Genomic DNA, 17,052 nt, shown 5'->3' with positions numbered 1-17,052 from the left:
TGGTATTTTTGTTTTATGTACACCTTAAACTATAGGTATAGCAGAACACCACCCTCCAATTAAATATTGGCTTAAGATGTCCTCTACAGTCCTGCATTGTATCAAGACATACCCTGAGAAACCCATACGATGCACAACCTCAGGAGCTTTCAGCAACAGAAAGACACAGTCATTTTTTATCACACTATTTTTCACTGCTTTGTTTGCATCAATATATAAATGCAATTCTTAAGAGAGTTAAATAAATTAACCACCATAACACTATAGATAACTTGCAGAAGTGCAACATATTGCCTTCTTTTAAATTAGAATGTTTTTAAAATTAAATGGGTTATAATAGTGACACTGTGCACTGAGTAATTGAGTGAAAATTGCTATTATACAGAGACTGCCATCACTACATAATTAGTACACTAGCAGCCCCTACTTAAGACATGAATCTTCTGTCTATGCAAATGCCGGGGTCAGGCAGTTGAAGTGGCCCCTAAAAACCAAGGCAGCACTCCTCTGCTGGCTTACATTTAGGCAACAAAACAGGCGCCTTCCTGGTGAAACAAACAGAAGGCGTGAGGTGGTGGGCAACCAAGCAGCAGCAGCAGCTCCAAAGGCCTCACAGTCAAAGCTACCTGGTCGCCCCCCTGCTCTGCCTGCTGCTGTCGGCTCCCGAGCCCCACCGCCCAGCCCTGCCCTGGAGAGCTGCCTGTACTTTCTCTCTTCCAGCTGTCCATGGAACGGTTCTGCCTAAACAGTACCAGTTTTTGGCTTGTATTCTTTAGCTTTGGATCTTCACGCCTGCCCTATGCAATTTTAAATGTTATTTCTTATTTTGAAATATCCTTTATTCCAAAGAAATTTGAAGTCCCAAATGAGGATGAAAGCACGTCATTTAATCGCAGCATTTTTGTTTTGACAAAACATGCTAATTCTAATAGCCTGCAAGGAATTTTCATTGCATCTAGCTCAAAATTATCCAGCTCTGTTTCATTTCAGGGTAGGATAAATCTCCAAGGCATTTAGATATTTCAGCAAAGCTGGTATTCGTTGGTACTGATCTGGAAATTATTTTTGAGATGCCTGAACTCCTAGGACTACATAATTGTGCAAGAAGCATTAAACGAACTTTCTCTCATCCCACCAAAATCTATCAATATTTTTCAGTTTAACTCCCATAGAATTCACTTTAAAGTGACCAGTGTTTCCAACAGAAGCAGAAGAGGATGTTGGAAAACTCATGTTAGCACAACCCAGGCTCTGCTGGATATATCAGAGCCCCACCAAGATCAAACCATTTGAATAGCATGTTATTATTCTCCAATTTATTTGTGTATTTTCAAAGAGCAGTTTGGTTGACAATTCACTTTCCTCCCTGCGCCAAATCAAAATTTCGCCCATCTCAAAAAAAAAAAAGCCAAAAGCCACAAACCGATTTCATCATCTTCAAGCCAGGGAAAACAAAGTGGAGCGATTTTCACATTTTCACAGGAAGAAAAGGTAATGCATTTTGGAGCATACAGCACTTCTCTTAATGCCAAAAATACAATACCTCAGATCACTGACCCATTTACTAAGAGTGGTATCAAATTAAATATAAGTACAAAAATACTCTCATTCCCAAAACACTTTTTTTTTTTTTTTCAGGCTGATACAGCAGATTAAGCACAAATTCACTTACTCTGTTATTCTATCAATATAGCAATTATTATACACAGCAGGAATTTAATCACTCTCATGATGCACTCAGGCTGCGCAGACCGCTTGTTGGGTTGACTTCCACATTGGCTACACACCGACAAGAGGTTGTGTCACTTCCTTCCATGGGCTGGCCAGCTGGTGTAAAACAGCAACGGCTCCCACCGATGCACAGACACCAGCAGCCCCAGAACCAACACGCCTGGCAAACTCATTAGAATGAGTGGCAGCAGGAGGGACAACGGGGTACTGCTAAAACAGCCTTGCAGCAAGTTACTTCTCCAGAGGCACAGGGTGACAGAAGGGAGCTGTTTCAGGCCGCTGACGGGGAGAAGCACGGCTGTCACGTCACCGCAGCTCGGCAGGGTGCAGACTGGCTGGCTGCCCTGGGCTGGCTAAAGCGCAACACAAGTCTTCATCTGCAGCAAGGATCCTCCTCCCTACCAACACGGCACACGTGCCAAGCGGGAAGACACACTGCCTAGCACCGCCATGGCCTGCAGCCCCTCAATCCTTCAATGCGCTTCCAGTCGCTGACTACTATACTTTGACATTTACAGGCAAGTCTGTTTTTAAACTATGGAAGAATGTAAAAGCCTGATCCAAGCTGATTAAAACCAGCAATAGTCTTACCATCACCTCTTACGAGATTTCAATCTGCTTATAAAGTACATCATTTAAATTGTTTTGCAGTTTAGTATTTCAACATTCAATTTTTCCCCAAAAAATTCTTTGAAGATGCAACCAAGTTTCAACCACAGAAGAATTTTGCTCATTTTATAAAGCCCAGTAAAATGAAAGTTTGGTATGGACACATGCACCCCTGCAGTTAGTGTGGCAAATTTTACTCTACTAGCACACAAAGGAAATATAAGAATGAACCCTTGGTCCAAGAAAAACAGTGTCATTCATTTTTTTCATTTTCCAAAGCTCTTCTTTTTTGTTCTCTGCACCAAACAGCAGAAAAATATATTAAAAAAAAAAAAACAAAACAAAAAACAAAACAACAAAAAAAACCAAAACCCACAACAAAAAATCCAGCACCACCCCCCAAATCAAAAAAAACATAACCAACCAACCAATCTCCCCACATACAAATCAAGTTACACTGTGGGGGAAAAAGAAAAAAAAAAAAAAAAAGAGACAAATACCTATTCAGTAAACATCTGCTTGTAAGTGCAATCAAAATGCCAGGTTACTATTGAAAATATGAATTTTAAACAGTTAAATAGTTAGTGTTCTGATCTCAATTTCAGAATAGACTTGTTTCCAAAATTTGCTAATTAAACTGCTGGAAATGGTTCTTCAACAATCAGAAGGGATTTAGAAATATATGATTTATGGAGAAAAGATCACTACCCCTTAAAAGCACTGGATGTCTTCTATGTTAAACCATATCCAAGTATGTCTCATTTTCAGCTTCCCCAACACCCTGATGTCTCCAATCTGAAGAGTTTCAGTGTTTATAAATGAAGTGTTAGCTATATAGTCAGAAACAGTTAAAAAAAAAAATACTAGGAAAAATGGATTATTAACTTTCAACAAGCTAAATCCCTCATTACATGTAAATAAATCATATCCTGAGTGACAAACGGGATAATTTGTACCTAAAGTATTTATCTACACTAAATCTTTTCTGTTTATCATCACAAAAGAAAAAAAGAAGGAAATTCTGTAGCTAACAACTACACAAACTCAACTCAGAACTGTGGGTGTGGCAAAATCTTTCATAAGAAAAAGACCAGAAGCATGAAAACCAACCAAGAGGTTTTAAATACAAAAACTAGAGTTTGTGCTGGTGTAAATGACTGACTCTAGTGAAGAGCTTCAACAGCTGTATAACAGATTCAGTGTAATAAAATTCTGCCAAATGAGACCCACTGAAATGCTAACCAATAAACGTAGATTTCTCAAATCACAGCTGAAGAATTATTGTTTTTATCAAAGGGATACTATCAACAGTGATTACACTGATGCCTGGTCTTGAAATAAACACCTCTGCTGTAAGTACATGCCAATACTAGTTTTATTTTCTAGTCTCGCTAATATTATTTTCCCCACTGTGCATGTCTCTTGTTTTCAGTTTTGCAGTAGATTATTTCTGCTCAAGCACAGACCTTAGAAGTCTCTGGTAGCCCTGAAACACTGAGCTACTTGGTTTTGTTATAATAACGTAAGCAGCTCTCAACTTATTTACTTGGAAGCTTACTGCAGTACTCTATTTCTCCTAGAAATATTCTTTTCATTTTTCCTTTTGATCCTACAGGTACGATTAGAATGATAAAACAGTATTACATAAAGCATTTGCACAACTAGAGAAAGACACTGTCTGCAAAATAGCAGCACAGAACACCCAGCAACTGCTGCAAGAGTTCTGCAGTAGCTTGCTCTGCTTTCATACGTGGCGTTAATTAAAACAACATATTAAGGCTGCTCTAGAGTATCAGTTAATTGATTATAGATACGCTTTCAGAATGAGCTTTAGAAACTATCTTGCATTTCATAATGACTGGAAAATTTTAAGGGGCCTATCTGGCAAAAATATGCATATATGCATATGAAAACCTTCCTAAACGCATTACTGCAGCTACTGTTCATAAAACAGTGGACTGCAAAAGGTAAAATAATGAAAAAACATGTGCCAATGAGGTCCTGTTCCTCTTTATGCAGTTCTGAAAGGTACATCATTAGTGTATCAATCACCCATCTATAAATGCTTAAAAATACAGATACATAATCAGTAATGATTTGTGGAAATTCTGAAGTAACCCTCCTGAGTGCATCTTTCTTGTGTAACTATGCCTTGGGGCCATGATAATCAGCATGAGAAGCAGAGAACAGATTTAAGAGCTTTCATCTTGAGGCTGATTTGTATTCTTCCACTTATGTACAGTAACTAGATAGGTCTGCATCATCCTGTGTGAGAGTGCTACTGTAATGCATTTCTCCAGAATTCGAAGCAGATAACCCCACCATCTCCAAGCAACACTTCTGAAAAGGTAGCAAAGAGCAGAGGACATTGTTGACTCACTTTATCCTCCTTGTTTCCCAAAAATGTTGCTCTGAGACAAGAATTCACATAATTCTTCCACTGTACAGGGAGCATTGTTGAGGGGAAAAAAATAAACTACTGCACAGTGATTTATAATAAATCACTCATGAACCCATCAACTTAATCTTCATTACAATCTATTACTACAAAGATTTCTATAGTATGACAGAAGACTTACTGGGTATAAAGATTTGCCCGAGGGCTGAATGTAATCAGAGACGGGACAGAATAAAAACACAACTAGCTTGTTAGTACTGCTATATAAAAACGTATGAGGAACTCTTAATAATGGTGAAACTCATGGGAAAAGATGGATTTTTCTCAGTAGCTCTTCTCAGGAAGTCAAGACCTTGCCACATTCAATACATTTTTCACAGTGATATTCCCACTGATTTGAGGAAGACATCTGGTTTAGCCTACGGAAAGTTTTTATTCCCCAACACCTGCTTTTTGCAAAGTCCAGTAGAATTTAGTACAGTTAATCAGGGAGACTGAAGGATGAGCAAATGGTTTGAAACGGCAAAACTACCTTTTCCTTATTCTTTCAGTAAAAATACCTCTAAAACCCTCCCCAAAAAAAACAAAGCCAAAAAAAAAAAAAACCCACCCAAAAACAAACCAAAACACAACAAAAGACGGATAGAGACATATGGATAATCAAAAACGTTCATGCCTTTGTGAAGCTAGACTGTCTTCTCTTCTGCAAGTTACGTTCCCTCACAATGGATCAAACCAGGTAGAAACAGTGAACACATAACCTCCCGGCTGTCAGAATATGGACTGGTCCAAAGCAGTACGTTACTTCCCTGTCCAATGCCTCAGGTCCTATTGTTTTGTGTGTTCTTAACCTTTTTCTCATGTTCTGTTTATTTAACCTGACAAAGGAAGTAAAACCTTTGTTTTGTAGCCCATGCTACATTTGTATAGCATGAACTGTCTGCTTATATTGACTAGAATGAAGTGATATAAACCCAAGGAATTATAGGCACGTACCAAGTCACAGTGAATCCTGATATGTACAAATACCTGGTAAATGCCATTTGCTGTTACAAAGTAATTGGGTCATGGATTTCTCCACTTCAACTAAATGCAAAATTAATACACTACTGATAAAGACAAAGATCACTGATTCAGCTAGATGGCTGTAATAGTCCATGGCCACCAAAAGGGAAAGCCTGTCTCCTCCATCCCTTGCGACATCACGCCTTCCCAACATCTCAATTAACCCCTTTGCCCCGTGTCAGCACTCTTGCTCACAGCACTCTTCACTGACCTAATTGCATTCATTAAACCAGCAAAACACTATTTCTTGGGTAACTGTCCCAGTGTTGGGGAGGAATCGTTTGCAGTGAACTGGTTTGCTGAGGGACACTATGAGACAAATGTCTATCGCACAGGGTGGTGAAAACACATTACCAGAGCATCCCTCAGCCAGACTGAACCCAAACATCGATGTTCATTTGTGCAAGTGAATTTCATATAATTTTTAACTAATTTCAATTCTCCCAAAACTAGGTGACTAGTCTTTTGACAACGCATAAAGTGGGATGCAAGCATGGATGAGGCTGAAAACAATCAAAGGAAACAGAACAGGAAGAGAAGACAACAAAATCTGACTGACTCAAGAATGAGGATGCCTGAAAAAGACTGCCTTTAGTCTAACCCCTTTTAGTTACATAAAGATCAGAGTTTCTATTTGTTTTTCTATGCTGCTGACTCAGAGGGCCAGAAACACAGCATCAGCTGCAGGTTCCTGGGATAAATTGCAGGCTTACGGCTAAAACATATTCTACAATGTGCTGGAGGTTGAGAAGTATGATGAAGACATCTCTCTTGCTCATTGCCAAACAGGCCTGGGTTCCCTCCTGGTGTTCTTAGAGGTGCCAATCACAGCATGGCAGCTATTATATTGGAGGTGCAGCAGCTATAGGTCAGTCAACAGTTGTAATGATAAAGTTTTTTCCACATAGGCTTATAGGTGATTAGCTATTTGCAAATCACTACCCTATCTGTAATAGTCTGGTATCATAGAGATAATTCATTAACAAAGGTCTTTTTACTCTGTACAAATAGGCCAAGACATTAACATTCACACAAACACTTGAGTTTGCACACATATCAAAACAGATTTTTTTATTAGATCTAGATTTCAAATCCTGTTCACCTCCTGCCCCATTAAACTCTACTGATTTCTTCTTCCACTTCCTGAATGTTTCTGGGATGTTTTACAAGGAGACAGTAACACCACTGTCAGTTTTCACATATCTGAACTATCTACAACTTCCTTCTTCAAAGGGCTCAGTTCCTCAATTTTATTTTATTTTTTTAAATCCTCTTGATGTGTACCCAGCCTCACCTGTAGATCCTCATCTCTGGAGACAGGCAGGGGTTGTGTCCTTCATACGTCTCAAGTTTTATCTAGTTGTTGTTCCCACACACACACCTCCCCCCAGACTCATTACATTGCCATGGATTGAGCATTTCTTGGAATACATCATCTCATTCCTATCTGTCAGCCTAGGCTGCCTTCTGCTTAAGACATATGGAGAGGCATTCTTTCTCCTTGAGGGGCGACCAAGCAGACAAGGCCTGTAGTGCAAACTCTCTTCAGAAAAAAATGCTAGGAATTGCATGGCTTCAGCATAAGTGCTGGGGAGCAGAAGTGGATAAAACTGCAAAAGCACAGACAAAAGCATTTCTCTCCCCTGATTCAAACAATGTTTACTGAAGCTGATGATTAATATTGCTCCTTAAACCAATTTTTTTATCATCAATTTTTGCTAATGAAGTTGGAGTGGTGAAAGGACAGCCGCTCAGGGCAGTTGACTTCCAATTTGCAGTTGGAACATGTCTCCTCCGGTTTTGCGACCAAAGATATCCAAAGTTCAAGAATTCTGCTGTTTTGCCAGAAAACTGATCCAGCCAACTGCTAATCTGTTCTTCAAGATACCATGGTCACATAAGATAACATTCAGAATTACATTAACCCAGAAGATTTCAACCACTTTTTCCTTCCACCTCACAAATAAAAGTAAATTAGATCAAGTTTTTCCTCACATATTATTCTCACCACATTTGTCATGTTTCAGGTCTGTTTCTTGTCTGAATCATTAAAGTGCCTTGATGCACAACGGATTAAGTACTTAAATAAATAGTTCACTTTTCCTCTAAATTGCAAAAGTGATTTCAATTTTTTAAGCTGTTCACAGAAAACATTTTAAAAAAGGTAAACATCCTATTCATTGTGCAAATACAGAATATATTTTCATGGCCAACCTTCCTAAAATCGTCTATAAATGCCTCCAGTAAAGGACAAAAAAATTTTTTTTTCTATTCTTGTTTTAAAAGACATAATAACGGTTTCAGACTCAATGGACGCAAGCTTGAACTACTCAGAACTAGACTGGCAGGTCATCCAGGTATTTTCAATGACCCCACTGCAAAGGTTTATGACAGAGTGAACAAGCCCTGCCTGTTTGGACACTGTAAACACTCCTGGGAGAAGAGAGATGCAGCTCTTACACTTAGTTCATCTGCTGCCTAGAATGAGGAGACCCAGGTAGCAGAGTGCCTTACTCCTATTCTAATAACAGCACATGTCTAGCAGAGTCTGTCTTTAGGAACAATACAGAAATATTTGTTTAGATACTGTTTATTTCAGTATGAAAGATACCGGCCAAACATTTCCCTTATGTTATTTTTATGCCCCAGGGCAGTCTCAGATGGGGATTGATGTCATTTGCTCAAAATATTTGCTGTAAAAGATGCTTATTTTTGAGCTAGGAAATGCAGTATGAGAAATACAGAGAGTCTGAACTTAGCACTTTCTCCTGGGGCCAGCACATCCTGCTCTCTGACTAAGCTTCACACCTGTTTTTGCCCTGCAGTCTTGCCACAACTTAGAGTCACATTCATAATTTCTGAAGTGTTTGAAGCCTAAGCTAGAAGCCTATCACCTTGGGCTCCCCATAGAGCTAACTTAGAGAAATCATCATCTCTAAGAGGCACTTCAACCCCTGGCAGGTACTGACCAACCTTCTTTCCACCATCTTCACTGAGCAAGTGAACTCCTAATTTGGGAGGCTTATATAGGTGTTTAAGGTCAGACAGAATTAAATTCATTAAGCCAGCCCAAATCAAGTACTAGATAAGTCATCATTAGACCCACTGTGACCACAAAGGGGCCTCTTTGACATTGTTAATATAAATCTCTCTGCATAAATCTATAAGAACCATCAATAGGAATCATTGGATAACTCTCCAATTTTCCCTTTTATAATTCTGACTCAAGCTAAATCTCTTGTTCAGACTTACCCTCTATTGCTCCTGCATTTCCCAGATAATTGTATTATCCCTGATAAAAGTATCTAGCTCACATCCCCTCCTGAGCTGAGAGCAGCAACAGATCCCCACATCCTTGCACTGGGCATGAGAAATCCTACTGCATTCCAACACAGGCTTCCCTTCAGGCCAGGGTCTGAATCAAATGCTTTCAGATGACAGGATCCATACACAGACAAGCACTTCATACTTCCAAAAATATAACACCAAAATACATCTTTTTAATGAATTATAGGTACAGTTCAATCCTCACAATTACATCTGCATCTGCTCAGTGGTGTTTGCCAACGGCATATCATAAATACTTCATCGCTGACTCTAGCAGTCATTTCCCCTATAAAAGTACCTTTGTGCTTTGGCTTGTCCTCATTAGCCAAACTATAGATGAGAACAATTCTTCACCGCTTTCTCCAAATATAAGTTTTTTTTTAATAAAGTTACAAATCTATTAGAATACAAATCTTCATCCATTTGAAAAGGTTGGCATTTTTTAAATCTAGTATCCTACACCTGCACATTTAAGTTTAGAAATGCCACTAAAATACCTAAAGAAATATTTTAAAGTATTAATATTGAAAGACAAAACCCCTGGAATAAGGGGATGGATCCCTGATAACCTGAGTAGTGAGCTGTTCATATTGTAGGGAGAAAATGAAACTACAGGCTGGGAAATACAAAGTAGATTTTTAAGTGCAATAAAGAAATTCAAAGTCTATTTCAGGTAAAGGAACACAAGTAATGACTAGGAGCATGAGCATGGCTTAAGCATGTGAAATTAGGCAGTGATGTTATGATGCCTCACAGTACATTTCATGCATGTTTCTATATTTTCAGCTCAAAACCTTCTTAATCTAGGTGTAGCTGGTACATTTAGTGACATCTACAGATTATTTTTTTTTCTTTTTTAATATATAAAGCTACCTTTGACAAACATTTCTAAAGTAATTCAGGGCCATTTTTCTCCCTAAAATATTAGCTAGAAAATGAAATACTTTCGTAATAGTTTCCATCATACTGTACAAAAAAACTTGAGGAATTTAGTTTGATGGAGACTCACAGGCACGCAGGGTTGCCTTTTCAGGCAAATGTCTAGATAGAAGAGACAGGCTATATAGCACAAAGCAGCAGTAAGGATACTCCTTACAAAACAGATCCAGTATTTCCTGCTGTCATAACACTCCTCAAAGTGAACAACAAGATATAGTGGCGAGTTTTAATAACTTTTCCTCACATGGAAATAACTCCATTACTTCAAAGGTAAGCTACCTTTTCATTTCCCTTTGCTAACAAATGGGCAGCCTGGAAACATAGAGGTCTCCTGTAGTAGTAGTACAGAAAAGACCCAGTAACTTGATAAAAATAAGTTAATTAAAGATAGTATATAGAAAATGGGTGTATGTATTGTGGTCTAATAGAAACCAATCACCACCTGATAAATCAACAGGAAAGAATCAAGAAGGTTATGCAACCTAAACATAACATGGGAAAACAGTTATCCTAAAGAACATAAGAGCACTTATGTTGTTGAGGATAACTAGAAACAGAACTAGATTATGGGTGATGCAAGGGGAACAACCACCACCCACCCCATGGTAACTGCAGAGGTGTTTTCATAGTTGCAGACCAAACTGAAAAGCAGCCAGACATGCAAGGGAACACACTGATGAAACAAGGGATCCCTACATTTGAGAAGGTACACAGGCAGCATATTAACTAAAATTACAGCTCCAGGAAAACTTCTTCAGTGATATTTCTGTAGTATATACAGTATTTCTATGTTGTTTCTTTTTATTAAAAAGAGGGAGAGAAAAAAAAAGGGACACAAGAGTGATTTACCCATAACACTTCAGGACCATCACCGTTTTCTCGGAATACAGATCTTGCTCTACGTAATACCAGCAATTCAGAGCGATGCTATGCAGGGACCTTTTTCTTATTTCCCCTTCTCCTCTAATTAGACTATTTTTAAAGAGTGCTTACCAAAATTAATGAAGAGACAAGACACTGACCATAGAGCTATTATGCCTGTACTGAAAATGCATACACTGTACGAGAGTGGCACAGTCACCTGCTGCACACTGCTTACAGAGATGTGTGCCTTTGCACACTGTATACAAAATACAAGCAAAAAGTGATTTAGTTTCTCAGGGTCCTGAGCTGATTGTAATATATGACTTCAGAGGGCTCTGAAAATTCAAGACATTTTCTTAGAGGTCACAATCACATTCATACAACACAGCAGAGCTTTTGGTTTTTTTAACTTTATTTGTAAGTTTTAGATTCCTTGTTTGTCAGCCATAAAAGTTACTTGTGTAACCATAAATTGTAGTTAATATGGCAATTTCCCCAACATCAGACAGGTTTCATTAAATCTACAGGTTTTCTGTAAAATACATAGTGGAAAAGATGATGTTCCACAGTTTGTATTTCTAACGCATAACAAACCAAGTACACTGAAGTACATTAATTACTCTACAAGCTGTACAGGAATATCAGAGAGGCATTTTTATGAGATATGGTTATTATTAAAACATAACCATATGCATATTAATTACAACTGTTCATTAGAGGACATTCAAAATATTTGTGCTCCAGACCTTGAAACAATTATCATGGGAAAATGCTTCATTGTTTTTCTAGTCTGCTCTGCCCTAGCGCAGGGGTTACATTTATTTGTTGTCAGAGGTGAATGCTGTTTTCTCTAATGGATTGGCATTTCCAGGTCAGATGGGGTCAATCTATAACAGCAATGTTTCAGGGCTGTTACTGTGTTATGCAATCAACGCCGGGCTAGTTCAGCCTCGAGCCATTCAGGGTTTGGAGACAGAGTTTAGCTGACTGCCAGGGAGAAGAAAGCAAGCTTGCAGAAAGAGATTGATTTCAATAAATGATAAACTCGCACTCACTAAATGCCTAACACTTCTAAATCAATTAGAGCAGGGCAGAGATGGAATGATACATGATGTCTGCTAGCAAAGACTTTGAAACTATTATTTTCAAAGACTTAATTTCCTTTTTTGATATACATGGAATAATACTTGCTTCCTTGAGACTAAACCATCCAAGTCCAGGTTAGGAACATCAAGTCACATGAGTAGTTTTGACAATTTTCACTGAGATTTTTTCTGTGAATGCAAACAAATTATAAAAGCATACTCAGACTGTGAGAAAGGTGTGTTTGCCTCCTTCCCGATTTCTGGTTTATATATTCATTTCATTTAAAAGTAGAAACTTTCAAAAGGTCTAGGTAGTAGATTCAGAATGCCACGAGTCAAAATGTGACAAAATGTTTCCCAGATCCAAGCAATTTTCTCTCTCCAAAGATCTTCCTTCTACCCTCTGTTCTTTCAGAGGCTGTGATCACTGCAGAGCTAGGCAGGGAAGTTGGTTTTCCTTGAAGGGTGGTTTTCCAACATGTGCCTTTTAGTCAATGGTTGGGGTTTCCCCCCGCCCACGCCTTTTTTTTTCTCTCTTTTTGGTAAATCCTGAGCTTTGACACAGACATCAATGCCTAAATGAAACTTCACTACAACTGAAGATGGAAAATGTTTTCTCCTCTCAAAAAAAAGTCCTCAAGAAACTGAAAATAATGATTTTTCTACCTTTATCTTTGCACAGTAGACAAGACTTCAGGCTGAAAACTCTTAGTATATGCTGTATAAAGCACCAGCACCCCCCCAAACAGCCCATTTCCAAACAATTTCCTCACACTTCTAAAAAAAGGTGTTAAGTAAGATGTTGACCTTCCACTCACAGTGGTAATGATAGGCCATATATCTTCATTCAAATGCATCTCCATTTATTTCTTGGTCTAAGGAAAAAGTTCTTGAGAATAAATTTTAATTTCAGCCCACTTCAAGGGAAGTCAAGGCATTAATAACTTAATTTAAGCCAGAAGGATACTCAAGTCTATAGAAAAACTAGATGCCAGAAAAAAATAGAAACCTCTTCTTCCTGACACAAAGAAGAATTTATTATTTTCAGCAACAATCTTTTCAGTAATTCCTCTCTTCTAAACATGCTCAACTTTAAATATTTTTGTGCAAAGTCTAGAGACCCAATACTGCGCACATTAAACCACATCTCTCAATCGAGTAGCATTGAAGTGTTGATACTAACTTAACCCAACCTTGTAAAGACTCACATTTTCCATACGGTTTATAGTTCTCCAAGATAACTTCAGTTCCCCAAAGTAAACATCTCAGAGATACATAAATCACTTCTTAACAAACAAATACATTTTCATATACATACAGCTTACCACTGCCTCCTTATAGCATTTCCCATGATGCTTCTGACCTCTGCTTCTTCATCTTGTAAGAGGCCCATAAGAGGCACAAATATTCCTCAAGGAACCAGGGGAGTGTTTAAAACCCTTCAACAGTAAGAATAAAACAAGCAAAAGATCAGCTGTCAAAAACGATAGAAGACATGATGAGCCAGGCTTTTCATATCAGTCATGAATTTTCTATCAATGACATACTACATCAAGTTTACAAAGGTAGCCTAAGTGCTATAAAACAAGTTTCAGACTGACATAACCTAAATGAATTTTTAGGTTTCAGCTGACTGCAACACAGTGTCTGCTTCCTTCAGCATGCAGAGGTTAATAACTTCCTCAGTGAACAATCCTAGTACGTCTGCAGAGAGTTGATGTGGTGGGAGATGCAGGAGATAAGAAATACAAGTACTCTATCTCTTCATCTCACCACTGAGGATCACAGTACATTTGGAAATATTATTTGGAGTCTACTGTTAAAGCCTGTAATAGTCACAGCACACAATGATGAGGCGCTCGTACTCTCCTTTCTTTTCAGCAACGGAAGCACATAGAGCTCATGTTCTGTATTGAAATAAAATAGGAATTGCAGGCTACACCCGATCATCTCTAATACAAGTCATAGCATCCTGAACAGAACAGGCATGTGTTTTGCCAATTAATAGGCCTAGCATAAAGATGAACCAATCACCAAATTGTATTTGATACAAAAGGGTCAGTACACAGGTGAGCACTGGGGTACAAACAAGTCAGTCAGATTATACATAATCGACATCAATCCCACTGACCCCAAAAACGACACCACACGACCAACACTGGGTGGAATAAATGGTGACATGCAGTCTCCCATAGAAGGGACGGGAGACAACCGAGTCAATCAGCCAAATACATAAGACCAAGGAAGCCACACACTGAATCTCCACACAGCCCGCGTTTACAAGAGCCAGACCTGACTGGAGCCCAGTCCCAGGGAGGCGAGAGGTCCTTCCCCAACAGGGAACTCTGCACAGGGCCTCCACCCCACACACAGACACTGCCCCTGCCTGCAAGGGGTCCCAGCTTTCATCCCCGAGTGGGACACCTGACCTTTGGTTACTGAATGCAGACACCTGGGGCTCCTTTACCCAATGGCTCTGTCTGCCAGGCCGGCCCACCCTGGAGGGAAGCCTGAAGGGAAACTCACCCCCCTTTGGGAAGGGCTGTGGGAATCACCCACATGTCAACCTTAATTTGGGGCTTGGGTTGAAACCCCAGCATTTCAGCATAAGGAACAAATGAACTATGGTGCTTGCACCTCTTTAACTGTGCTAACAAACCAAGTGCTACCTCATGCGTCACTGTTGACAAATGTAAATGATACACCTTGGCACAGCATCAAAATGAGCAAGTCCTTATAAATAAGTGGAACTAAATGGCCAGGGACCCTTGGGTAATGGACAGTCCTCACTGTACATATCATCTCCAGGCAGCAAGGGCAAGCCATTTCTGAAAAGGAATTTCCTTTTGAAAAGGAAATTAAAATGCTCATGACAGGTAATTTAAGATTATAGGCTAACACTAAGAAAATTCTGATAAGGTTAAACAGCTGGTATGACTTACTCGGAATTTATGTTTGGAGTTAGTAGCTGCATTTTAAAGTGATGTTCCAACATCTGAAAAGATAAAGAAACTATTCCTGAGATTAAAAGGTACAGCTGGAAGGGCAAGCATAAAAGATTTATACCACATAATTTTGGTGGAGAAAAAGAAGGTGGAAATATATTAGATTAAGAAAGCAAATGAAGACATGAGGAAAAAAATTACTAGTATTTTGCTCTGACAAATATGTTTCAACTAAATCTCAGTCTAACACTTTATCAGCACTGAACATGTGAAAAATTCCACTGAAGACAATAGGACAGAGTTTTATTTTCAAGTGTTTGTTAGATCAGGGCCTTACCTCCCAGGGAGAACTGTTTGCTCAGCAGTCTGACTGCTTACTGCTGGGGAAGATTTCTTTCCTTTACTGCAGTCATTGTGGTCTCTTTTATACCATTAAGCTTCTGCAAAGCTGCTATCACAAATGTTTTGTACCATCCAGCACACACACAGTCATCTCAATTGGCCCAATTTTGTTTTTAATCAGTACCTCCCATATACATTCCCTACCATTTTGAAATTAGGAATAAAATTTTTTTGTTGACCAACAAACATGTGTGATGACAAATACCAAGCTGATGATACAAAATGGCCAATCTGACATCTAGCATTAATCAGCATCACACTGTTTAAGTCAGTGAAACTACAGCAAGACAACCAGTTGAAAGTTTAGCTTACATGCAGATTATGAAAAAGCAACACTTAATCATAATTCTTCCCTTTCCCCCTCTCTCCTCCCAGTCTGGACATAAATACAGAAGAAAACTATATTCTTACCACAAGCTTACTGAACAAAATGTTCTCTCTAAAATATATATTCTAATAAAACTGTGGTAGAATGAACACACTGTAGCATCTTCAAAGAGTTATAGCAGTAGAACAGATGCCAGATTTCAACTGTATGACCCAGGCAAAACCTTAAGATGCTTTCTTGCACACTGTACCTTGGAGATTTCATAAATTTCTGAATTATTACATTCTTTTTGTGTTTTTCCCATCTCCTGTGTGCCAGCACTGGCACGTGCATTAGGAAAAAGAAAAACAGAAACCTCCAAAAAAAGGTTGCAGTCCCAAAGAATGAAAAACCCACAGTTGTCGGGAATACAAGTAGATTCCACAGGAGTATCATATACAGAGCCTAGAAATAAGGGGAAATTTTTCTTAAAGTCCGTTTATTTTTGTTCTAAAATATGGATATCTGCAGCCACAGAAGTTTCCCAGTTCATTCAGCAGCAAACAAGTAAGGCATCACGGGGGGGTGGGGGAAGAGAAAAAGCTTATTGTCTGTCCATGTCAACCAAGAACTCACTTCTGAGGGAAGAATGATTTCACGATTAAAGCACTCGATGGGGACCCTGGAGATTTGAATTTAATTCTTGTCTTTCTCTCACAAACCCTTAAGCATGTCCTTAGGCTAGATGCTACCCTACCTTTTAAATGGAAGCAATATTTTCCAGACTCTCACCCCTCGTCTTCTTCATTGCTGCAGTAGACACCTAAGGACAGAGAGAGCTCATACTTAGCAGCACTTGGCATGAACATTTCCTGGTCTAGCTTGGGGCACCAGCTCAGGAGCAGTGCAGAAATAAGCCGTCTGAATACACAGTGCTGCTGTAACATCTACCACAGCATCTTCAATCTACCAAACACAGCTGGAGACAGAAGTTTAAGTTATCCAGTTCTGGAAAATCACACTCTCACTTAGTGTACGGTTTTGTTTCCCAATCATGAGTCCTCTTGCTACGCAATTCCTTTCGATAAAAATTCCTCAGTTGTAGGAAAAACACTCAAGGTGGACTGATTATCAAAAGACTCTCTGTCTCTAAGCATGCAGAGAGCTGAGCTTAACTCTGAAGAGTATGAATTACCTTATCCAGTTAGTGGCCTCATTAGTCATGCTCACTTAATATGATTTTCAGTAATACAATGAAAATTGAAAAAAGCATAAATAGATAGAATTTCATATAAGACTGAACACCATAATAGTTGCACTATTAATCTGATTCAACAAAAATGTGAATTTGGATCTGACATCCTGTATCCATTGCTCAAA

This window comes from Athene noctua, chromosome 9, assembly GCF_965140245.1.
Source record: "Athene noctua chromosome 9, bAthNoc1.hap1.1, whole genome shotgun sequence".
Lineage (NCBI taxonomy): Eukaryota > Metazoa > Chordata > Aves > Strigiformes > Strigidae > Athene > Athene noctua.
Note: the sequence above shows the minus strand (reverse complement) of the source record.